General features: G+C 42.0%; 1 pseudogene; it reads right to left on the bottom strand.

Moving 5' to 3' along the window:
• Positions 1–8666, bottom strand: part of LOC112262425 — a 196837-nt pseudogene extending 188171 nt beyond the window's left edge.
• Between the last annotated feature and the right edge of the window lie 379 nt (positions 8667–9045).

Consider the following 9045-nt stretch of genomic DNA (forward strand, 5'->3'; position numbering starts at 1 on the left):
AGGTTGGTGTTGTAGAAATTTAGTTTTTATAGTGAACAATAACTTTTAGGCACATCCAGTGTGCAAAAACAGTGCAATTATCACATTCGGACCCTTTGGAGAGGTGGAAAGGACACTTGAATGTACCTTGGATACCCCATAACACCACCACAATGTTTGAGTGAGGTTGATATGGTATAAATTAAGATTTTATACTGAACAAATAGCATTTAGGGATTGCAAATATGTAATAGCATTGGAATTATCTAATTGTACAAACATATGCCACTTTGGGGAGGTTTAGGGATACTTGGTCAAGTGACCACACCTGACACAACTTACTAAAACATCTGCCCATTTCTAGTTGTTTTCTTTCTCCTGATATTGTTCACATGTTGTAGAAGCCATCTACTGTGTTTTCAGCTCGAGTCATCAATAATTCACTATTAGCTTGCCAATGAAAGATTACTTTTAAAATAAAAAACTAAAACGTATTGTGTGTGCTTGATCTTGTGTATTCTGAATTATGTAACTCCCATCTTCTGATCATTTCCTCATAATTTCCCAGATGTCTTCTTTCCAAATATACCAAGTTGTTGCATGTCAGATTTATGTAACTACACATGAATAGCCGTTACTTTTGGGTATGTCTATTTAGGCAGAAATCTACATTTTGCCATTACATTTAAGAGACTGTCAATTAGCCAAGCTTAGGCTTCATCTCAGCTTTGCCCTGTGAACTTAGTGATACTAGGCGTCAAGGTTAAGATGTCCAAGATGAGCTGATGAGGCCAACATTGTTAGTATTGATTTGCATTTTATCTCATCAATAAGTTATCAAGTAAAACCAAACGGCCTCACAAAACAAGCTTTGTCAAGTATCTGCTTGTGATCATCTCCATGTGAAATTCTCTACTATACAGTGCGTCTCTTAAAATCATTAAAGCCAACTTTTGGTTATCAATTCATTTTTGAACTTCCGATTGTAGTTTCAACATTGCCCTTCATTAAAATTACACAGATAGGTTATAATGTTACACAGCTTCCATAGTGAAAGTGACCGACTTTACAAGGAGGGCAAAAAACACACTGGAGGAGGCTACTAACACTATAAACAAGACAAACATTTAGCTGAGACGTCAGGAATACTGCAAGACACTAAGAAAATAAATGTTTACCCCCTTGAGTGTAAAAAAAACATGGCAGTTCCAATGACAGTAACAATTCACTCAAATGCACTTTAAGTCCATGTTTATATTGACTTGCTTGTGTATGGGCAAAAAAAGGTACATGTTGGGACATTGTGATTAAATGGAATATCTCAGCGCCTCGTTGTTGACATGTTTGTAACCTAAATAGGGTGTTGTTTGGTCAAGAATGTGCGATGTGATTAGTTGAGTTCATTAGCACGTGTTTGAGTGGTGGGCTTTGGCAAGACCCAGCATTGGCAAGACCCAGATCCATTTCAGTATTGAAGTGTGTGTACGTACATGATTTGTGTAGCCTACACTTGCTGCACACTTGTGAGGGTTTTGACTTCCTGTCCTGAGTGCATGCCCCAAGCAAATCTGTTTGGCCCAAATCTCTATCTGAAATCTAAAGATGAATGCAACAATTGGACAGGGAGCCAAACTACATATATGTGTGTGTATAAACCCCACTGTAATGCTACACTATATATACACAAAACGATGTGGAAACCCATTCAAATATGTGTATTTGGCTATTTCAGCCACACCCGTTGCTGACAGTTGTATAAAATCGAGCACACAGTCATGCAATCTCCATAGACAAACATTGACAGATGTAGAATGGCGCTCCCGAGTGGCGCAGCAGTCTAAGGCACTGCATCTCAGTGCAAGACGCATCACTGCAGTCCCTTGTTCGAATCCAGGCTGCATCATATCTGGCCGTGATTGGGAGTCCCATAGGGCGGCGCACAATTGGTCCAGCGTCGTCCAGGTTTGGCCAGGGTAGGCCATTATTGTAAATAAGAATTTGTTCTTAACTGACTTGCCTAGTTAAATAAATAAAAATGTAAAACATTTCTAAAATGGCCTTTCTGAAGAGCTTAGTGACTTTCAATGTGGCAAAGTCATAGGATAACACCTTTCCAACAAGTCAGTTTGTCAAATTTCTGCCTTTCTAAAGCTGCCCCGGTCAACTGTAAGTGCTGTTATTGTGAAGTGGAAATGTCTAGGAGCAGCTCAACTGCGAAGTGGTAGGCTACATGCTCACAGAACGGGACCACCAAGTGCTGAATCGCGTAGCACTTAAAAACATCAATGCTCGGTTGCAACACTCACAACCAAGTTCAAAACTGCCTCTGGAAGCAACGTCAGCACAATAACTGTTCAGGGGATTTCATATGTTTAAAATGGGTTTTCATGGCCGAGCAGCCGCACACAAACACACAAGCAATGCCAAGTGTCTGCCGGAGTGGTGTAAAGCTCGCCACCATTGGACACTTGAGCAGGAGAGACGTGTTCTCTGGAGTGATGTATCACACTTCACCATCTGGCAATCCGACAGACACATCTGGGTTTGGCGGATGTCTAGAGAACGCAACCTGCCCAAATACATAGTGGCCACTGTAAAGTTTGGTGGATGAGGAATAATGGGCTGCGTTTCATGGTTTGGGATAGGCCCCTTAGTTCCTGTGACGGGAAAACTTAACACTATATCCTCCTGCTACCAGAGCTGGTAAAACCCTGGATCATTGTTTTTCTAAATTCAGCGACGCATATAAGGCGCTCCCCCACCCTACTTTCAGAAAAGCTGAACACAACTCCATTTTGTTGCTCCCTGCCAATAGAAAGAGACTAAAACAGGAAGATCCCTCGCTCAGGTCTGTTCAACACTGGTCCGAACAATCTGATTCCAAGCTCCAAGATTGCTTCGATCATGTGGATTGGGATATGTTCAGCATTGCATCAAACAACAACATTGACGAATACGCTGATTCGGTGAGCGAGTTTATTAGCTAGTGCATCGGCGATGTTGTACCCACCGCAACTATTAAAACATTCCCAAACCAGAAACCGTGGATTGATGGTAGCATTCGCGCGAAACCGAAAGCGCAAACCACTGCTTTTAACCAGGGCAAGGTGACCGAAAACATGACCCAATACAAACAGTGTAGCTATTCCCTCCGCAAGGCAATCAAACAAGCTAAACGTCAGTATAGAGACAAAGTAGAGTCGCAATTCAACGGCTCAGACACAAGAGGTATGTGGCAGGGTCTACAGTCAGTCACGGATTACAAAAAGAAAACCAACCCCGTCGCGGACCAGGATGTCTTGCTCCCAGACAGACTAAACAACTTCTTTGTTCGCTTTGAGGACAATACAGTGCCACTGACACGGCCCGCTATCAAAACCTGCGGACTCTCCTTCACCGCAACCGACATGAGTAAAACATTTAAATGTGTTAACCCTCTCAAGGCTGCAGGCCCAGACGGCATCCCCAGCCGCGTCCTCAGAGCATGCGCAGACCAGCTGGCTGGTGTGTTTACGGACATATTCAATCAATCCTTATCCCAGTCTGCTGTTCCCACATGCTTCAAGAGGGCCACCATTGTTCCTGTTCGCAAGAAAGCTAAGGTAACTGAGCTAAACGACTACCGCTCCTAGCACTCACTTCCGTCATCATGAAGTGCTTTGAGAGACTAGTCAAGGACCATATCACATCCACCCTACCTGACACCCTAGACCCACTCCAATTTGCTTACCACCCCAAAGGTCCACTGGCAATGCAATCGCAACCACACTGCAGACTGGCCTAACCCATCTGGACAAGAGGAATACCTATGTGACAATGCTGTTCATCGACTACAGCTCAGCATTTAACACCATAGTACCCTCCAAACTCATCATTAAGCTCGAGACCGAGGTCTCGACCCCGCCCTGTGCAACTGGGTACTGGACTTCCTGACGGGCCGCCAAAAGGTGGTGAGGGTAGGTAACAACATCTCCACCCCGCTGATCCTCAACACTGGGGCCACACAAGGGTACATTTTGAGCCCTCTCCTGTACTCCCTGTTCACCCACGACCGCGTGGCCATGCACGCCTCCAACTCAATCATCAAGTTTGCAGATGACACTACAGTGGTAGGCTTGATTACCAACAACGACAAGACGGCCTACAGGGAGGAGGTGAGGGACCTCAGAGTGTGGTGTCAGGAAAATAACCTCACACTCAATGTCAACAAAACAAAGGAGATGATCGTGGACTTCAGGAAACAGCAGAGGGAGTACCCCTCTATCCACATCCACATCGACGGGACAGTAGTGGAGAGGGTCGTAAGTTTTAAGTTCCTCGGCGTACACATCACGGACAAACTGAATTGGTCCACCCACACAGACAGCGTCGTGAAGAAGGCGCAGCAGTGCCTCTTCAACCTCAGGAGACTGAAGAAATTTGTCTTGTCACCAAAAGCACTCACAAACTTTTACAGATGCACAGTCGAGAGCATACTGTCAGGCTGTATCAATGCCTGGTACGGCAACTGCTCCGCCCACAACCGTAAGGCTCTCCAGAGGGTAGGTCTGCACAACGCATCACCGGGGGCAAACTACCTGCCCTCCAGGACACCTACACCACCTGATGTCACAGGAAGGCCATAAAGATCATCAAGAACAACAACCACCCACCACTGCTTGTTCACCCCGCTATCATCCAGAAGGCGAGGTCAGTGCATCAAAGCAGGGACCGAGAGACTGAATAACAGCTTCTATCTCAAGGCCAAGGCCACTAACATTGAGTGGCTGCTGCCAACATACTGACTCAACTCCAGCCACTTTAATAATGGAAAAATTGATGTAAAAAATGTATCCCTAGCCACTTTAACCTGTTGATCCTACCCCCTACTTTTTCGAACATTCTGTTAAAAATCGCGCAACATTTCGGCGTCCTGCTACTCATGCCAGGAATATAGTATATGCATATGATTAGTATGTGTGGATAGAAAACACTCTCACGTTTCTAAAACTGGTTAAATCACCGCTGTGACTATAACAGAGTGTCTGTTTCATCGAAAAGCGCAAGAAAAACTGATCACTGAAAACTGAAAAAAATATCCATGCGCCACTTGCATGTATTGTTCAAGGGGCACGAAATTAAATAGGGCCGAGATTGCAAGTCCTACAGCTTCCACACGATGTCACCACTCTTGTCAATTGCCTTCTTGTTGTTTCTTGGTCAAACGAGGAAGAGAGACCACTTTCCATCCGGTCTCCGACAGGACGTTTTGGAAGAGAGATTTTGGAAGATGATTTGAAGACGTGGAGCTATTGAATACACATCGCCTCGTGATCAATTTGATAGATTATTAATGTTTACTAATACCTAAAGTTGGATTACAAAAGTATTTCGAAGTGTTTTGTGAAAGTTTATCGTCGACTTTTTTAATTTTAAAAAATGACGTAGCGTTATGAAACGGTCTTTTTTTCTGAATCACAGTTTCCATAGATGGACATTTTGGGTATATATGGACCGATTTAATCGAAAAAAAGACCCAATAGTGATGTTTATGGGACATATAGGAGTGCCAACAAAGAAGCTCGTCCAAGGTAATGAAAGTTTTATATTTTATTTCTGCTATTTGTGTAGCGCCGGCTACGCTAATTCTTTTGTTTACGTCGCCTTCAGGTATTTCGGGGTGTTGCATGCTATCAGATAATAGCTTCTCATGCTTCTCATGCTTTCGCCGAAAAGCATTTTAATAATCTGACTTGTTGGCTAGATTCACAACGAGTGTAGCTTTAATTCAGTGCCCTACATGTGTGTTTTGATGAACGTTTGAGTTTTAACGAGTGCTATTAGCATTTGGCGTAGCGCATTTGCATTTCCAGATGCCTAGATGGGACGTCTGCGTCTCAGGTCGACGCAAGAGGTAATGCCACTTTTATATGTTTACATACCCTACATTACTCATCTCATATGTATATACTGTACTCGATACCATCTACTGCATCTTACCTATGCCATTCTGTACCATCACTCATTCATATATTTTTATGTACATATTCATCCCTATACACTTGTGTGTATAAGGTAGTTGTTGTGAAATTGTTAGGTTAGATTACTCGTTGGTTATTTCTGCATTGTCGGAACTAGAAGCACAGGCATTTCGCTACACTCGCATTAACATCTGCTAACCATGTGTATGTGACAAATAAAATTTGATTTGATTTGAATGTCAGTCAAAATGTGGTTTATGCAGCTGCTGCAGGTTCTTCCAATGAGGAAATAAGTTGCTCTGTCACCTGGTTCAGTTGTTCACTTTTAGCTCTTCCCAAAGTCCTACCTTGCAGTTTCCAGTTCGTATGACTGATTCATAACGATTACTGGCGAAGGGGAGGTCTGCTTACGAGTCAATGGTGGGAAATGGCAAATGGACCGAAACGTTAGGAAAACAGGCTTTTATGGAATTAGAGAGCGGGAGGGCGAGACCAAAAGATGGAGAGAGAAGAGGAGAGAGAGAAGGAGAAAGGAAAAAACATCCCGGGGAGAGAAAAAGTTGGGATTATGAAAACATGGCCAGAAAGACAGCTAGAGTAAACAAAGTGGGGCTGCCAAGCAATGGCGCGATGATGTGCTTCCCCTTATGTGCGCAGCTGGTTTATGAGACAGTAAGCAATACCTCCCCACTTGTCTCCCAGACTCTAACACAGGCTGGGGAATTTAACTTCTCCCTCTTAGGTGGCTCTAGAAATTGCCATGTGGAAAACTTTAAGACCCTGTAGTAAAAGCAACAGTAACAAAAGCCTCTTGCCAAGCCTCTTAGCATCTCGTCTGCTAACCGTCGTCTTTGAAACATTTCCACCAGTGAGTTTTCCACAGGGACAAAGCAATATTAACAAGTTAGCGCACAACCCTATGTCCAATTCCTGGTTGCCATTCAACTCTTGCCTTTACTGTATTCTTATTACTGTACCATATCAAGTGTGTGTGTGCTGGTGAATTTCTCAGGAAAACCAATGATTGAGGTGATATGTTTGTTCCTAGATTGTGTTGGTGTATTGATGCCCATGTAAAATGCTCTGTCTTCCAATTACCCAGAACTTAACTCACAGACGACTGCTAAGCCTCTAAATGTTGAATTTGTATAAGAATATTGAATTTGAATAAATGTTTTTTATTTGTAATGCACAAATTCAATAATTTAATTCATAAATTAATCTTGGATTTCATGATTTGAAACTGAATTGAATGAATATAACTGAATATTCAAATTCAATATTTATATATTCAGTTTCAATATGGTAGATATTGCATTCAATGTCTGTGCATAAAGTTGACAATCTATAATTTCCGTTGAAGTCAGAAGTTTACATACACTTAGATTGGCGGTTGTTTTTCAACCACTCCAAAAATGTCTTGTTAACACACTATAGTTTTAGCAAGTCAGTTGAGACAACAAATCTAAATTCTTCAAAAGTAGCCACCCTTCGGCTTGATGACAGCTTTGCACACTCTTGGCATTGTCTCAACCAGCTTCATGAGGTAGTCACCTGGAATGCATTTCATTTAACAAGTGTGTCTTGTTAAAAGTTAAATTGTGGAATGCGTTTTAGCCAATCAGCTGTGTTGTGACAAGGTAGTGGTGGTATACAGAAGATCGAATTTTAACAAATAGGGCTAAATTCATATAACGGCAAGAAAAGCTTAAATAAGCAAAGCGAAATGACTATCCATCATTACTTTACATGAAGGTAAGTCAATCCAGAAAATGTCAAGAACTTTGAATGTTTCTTCAAGTCCAGTTGCAAAAACCATCAAGTGCTATGATGAAACTGGCTCTCATGAGGACCGCCACAGGAAAGGAAGACCCAGAGTTACCTCTGCTGCAAATTTACCAGCCTCAGAAAGTGCAAACCAACAACTCCATTCATATTAAACAGCCTACCTGTTAGTTGATCATTCTAGCCTACCCCTTTTCATTTAGCAGACTTAATCCATAATTAATTCAAATCAAATTCAAAATCAAATCAAATTTATTTATATAGCCCTTCGTACATCAGCTGATATCTCAAAGTGCTGTACAGAAACCCAGCCTAAAACCCCAAATAGCAAGCAATGCAGGTGTTGAAGCACGTTGGCTAGGAAAAACTCTCTAGAAAGGCCAAAACCTGGGAAGAAACCAGAGCCTTCTGCCTTCTATTGCTCACCACAGTGAATCTGTCTGAGCAGTAACTTGAGTGAGTCGTTCACACTAGACTAGGGTGAGGAAATAGAGTTGTGGGGAATTGTGGGAAATGAGTGCGGTGTGGGAAATGAGTGAGTTGGGGAATTGTACTCACCAGGAGTTCCGAGGGTTCTGGCAGGAATTCAGTGTCCTCCCCAAATATGAAGTATGGAGGTAGTTCTGGATCCTGTGCATTGAATATGATGTCCCCTGAGAAAGAACAGAATTATCATGTCAGCTTTGTCACAGCTTTCACACAACAAGTTAAGGAATTAAATTCAGCCCACCATAGCAATGTTTACTACTCGAGCAGCGAGCACACACAAACACTTCTTATAAAAAAATAAATAAGAAGTTGATTCTACAGAAGATGGGGAAAATGTGTATAACACAATGCAGGTACAACTGAATTAAAACCTTAAATTTGTCATCACAATCAGTCCTACTTTGATTCTAGCTGATGCGATAAGGTACCATTGATGACCAAATGCACCAACATTCATGCTCTCCTGGCTATTAAATCACGCTGCTATTTAACACTCTGTATTAACTGCGATGAAATTGAATTTTTATGAACATGTTATGTACTGTTTTGAAAGAATGAGAACATGTGACTACAGGTGCACACTTGTTCAGAAACATCAACATGGTGCACAAGGAACAACACACATTCCACTAACAACCAAACTGCCCATTTACAGTAAGACTTAAACATTTAAAATGCTAAATTTGCCATAGTCAGTATTGGCACAAAATAGTCAATATTGCTATAAAGAATTTAACAGAGTAGTGGGATTGAATATTGCTCCAAAAGTGTTGGGACAGTGACAAATTTGTTGTTGTTTTGGCTCTGTATTCCAGCACTTTGGATTTTAAAT

The sequence above is a fragment of the Oncorhynchus tshawytscha genome, linkage group LG11 (genome assembly GCF_018296145.1).
Source record: "Oncorhynchus tshawytscha isolate Ot180627B linkage group LG11, Otsh_v2.0, whole genome shotgun sequence".
Classification (NCBI taxonomy): domain Eukaryota; kingdom Metazoa; phylum Chordata; class Actinopteri; order Salmoniformes; family Salmonidae; genus Oncorhynchus; species Oncorhynchus tshawytscha.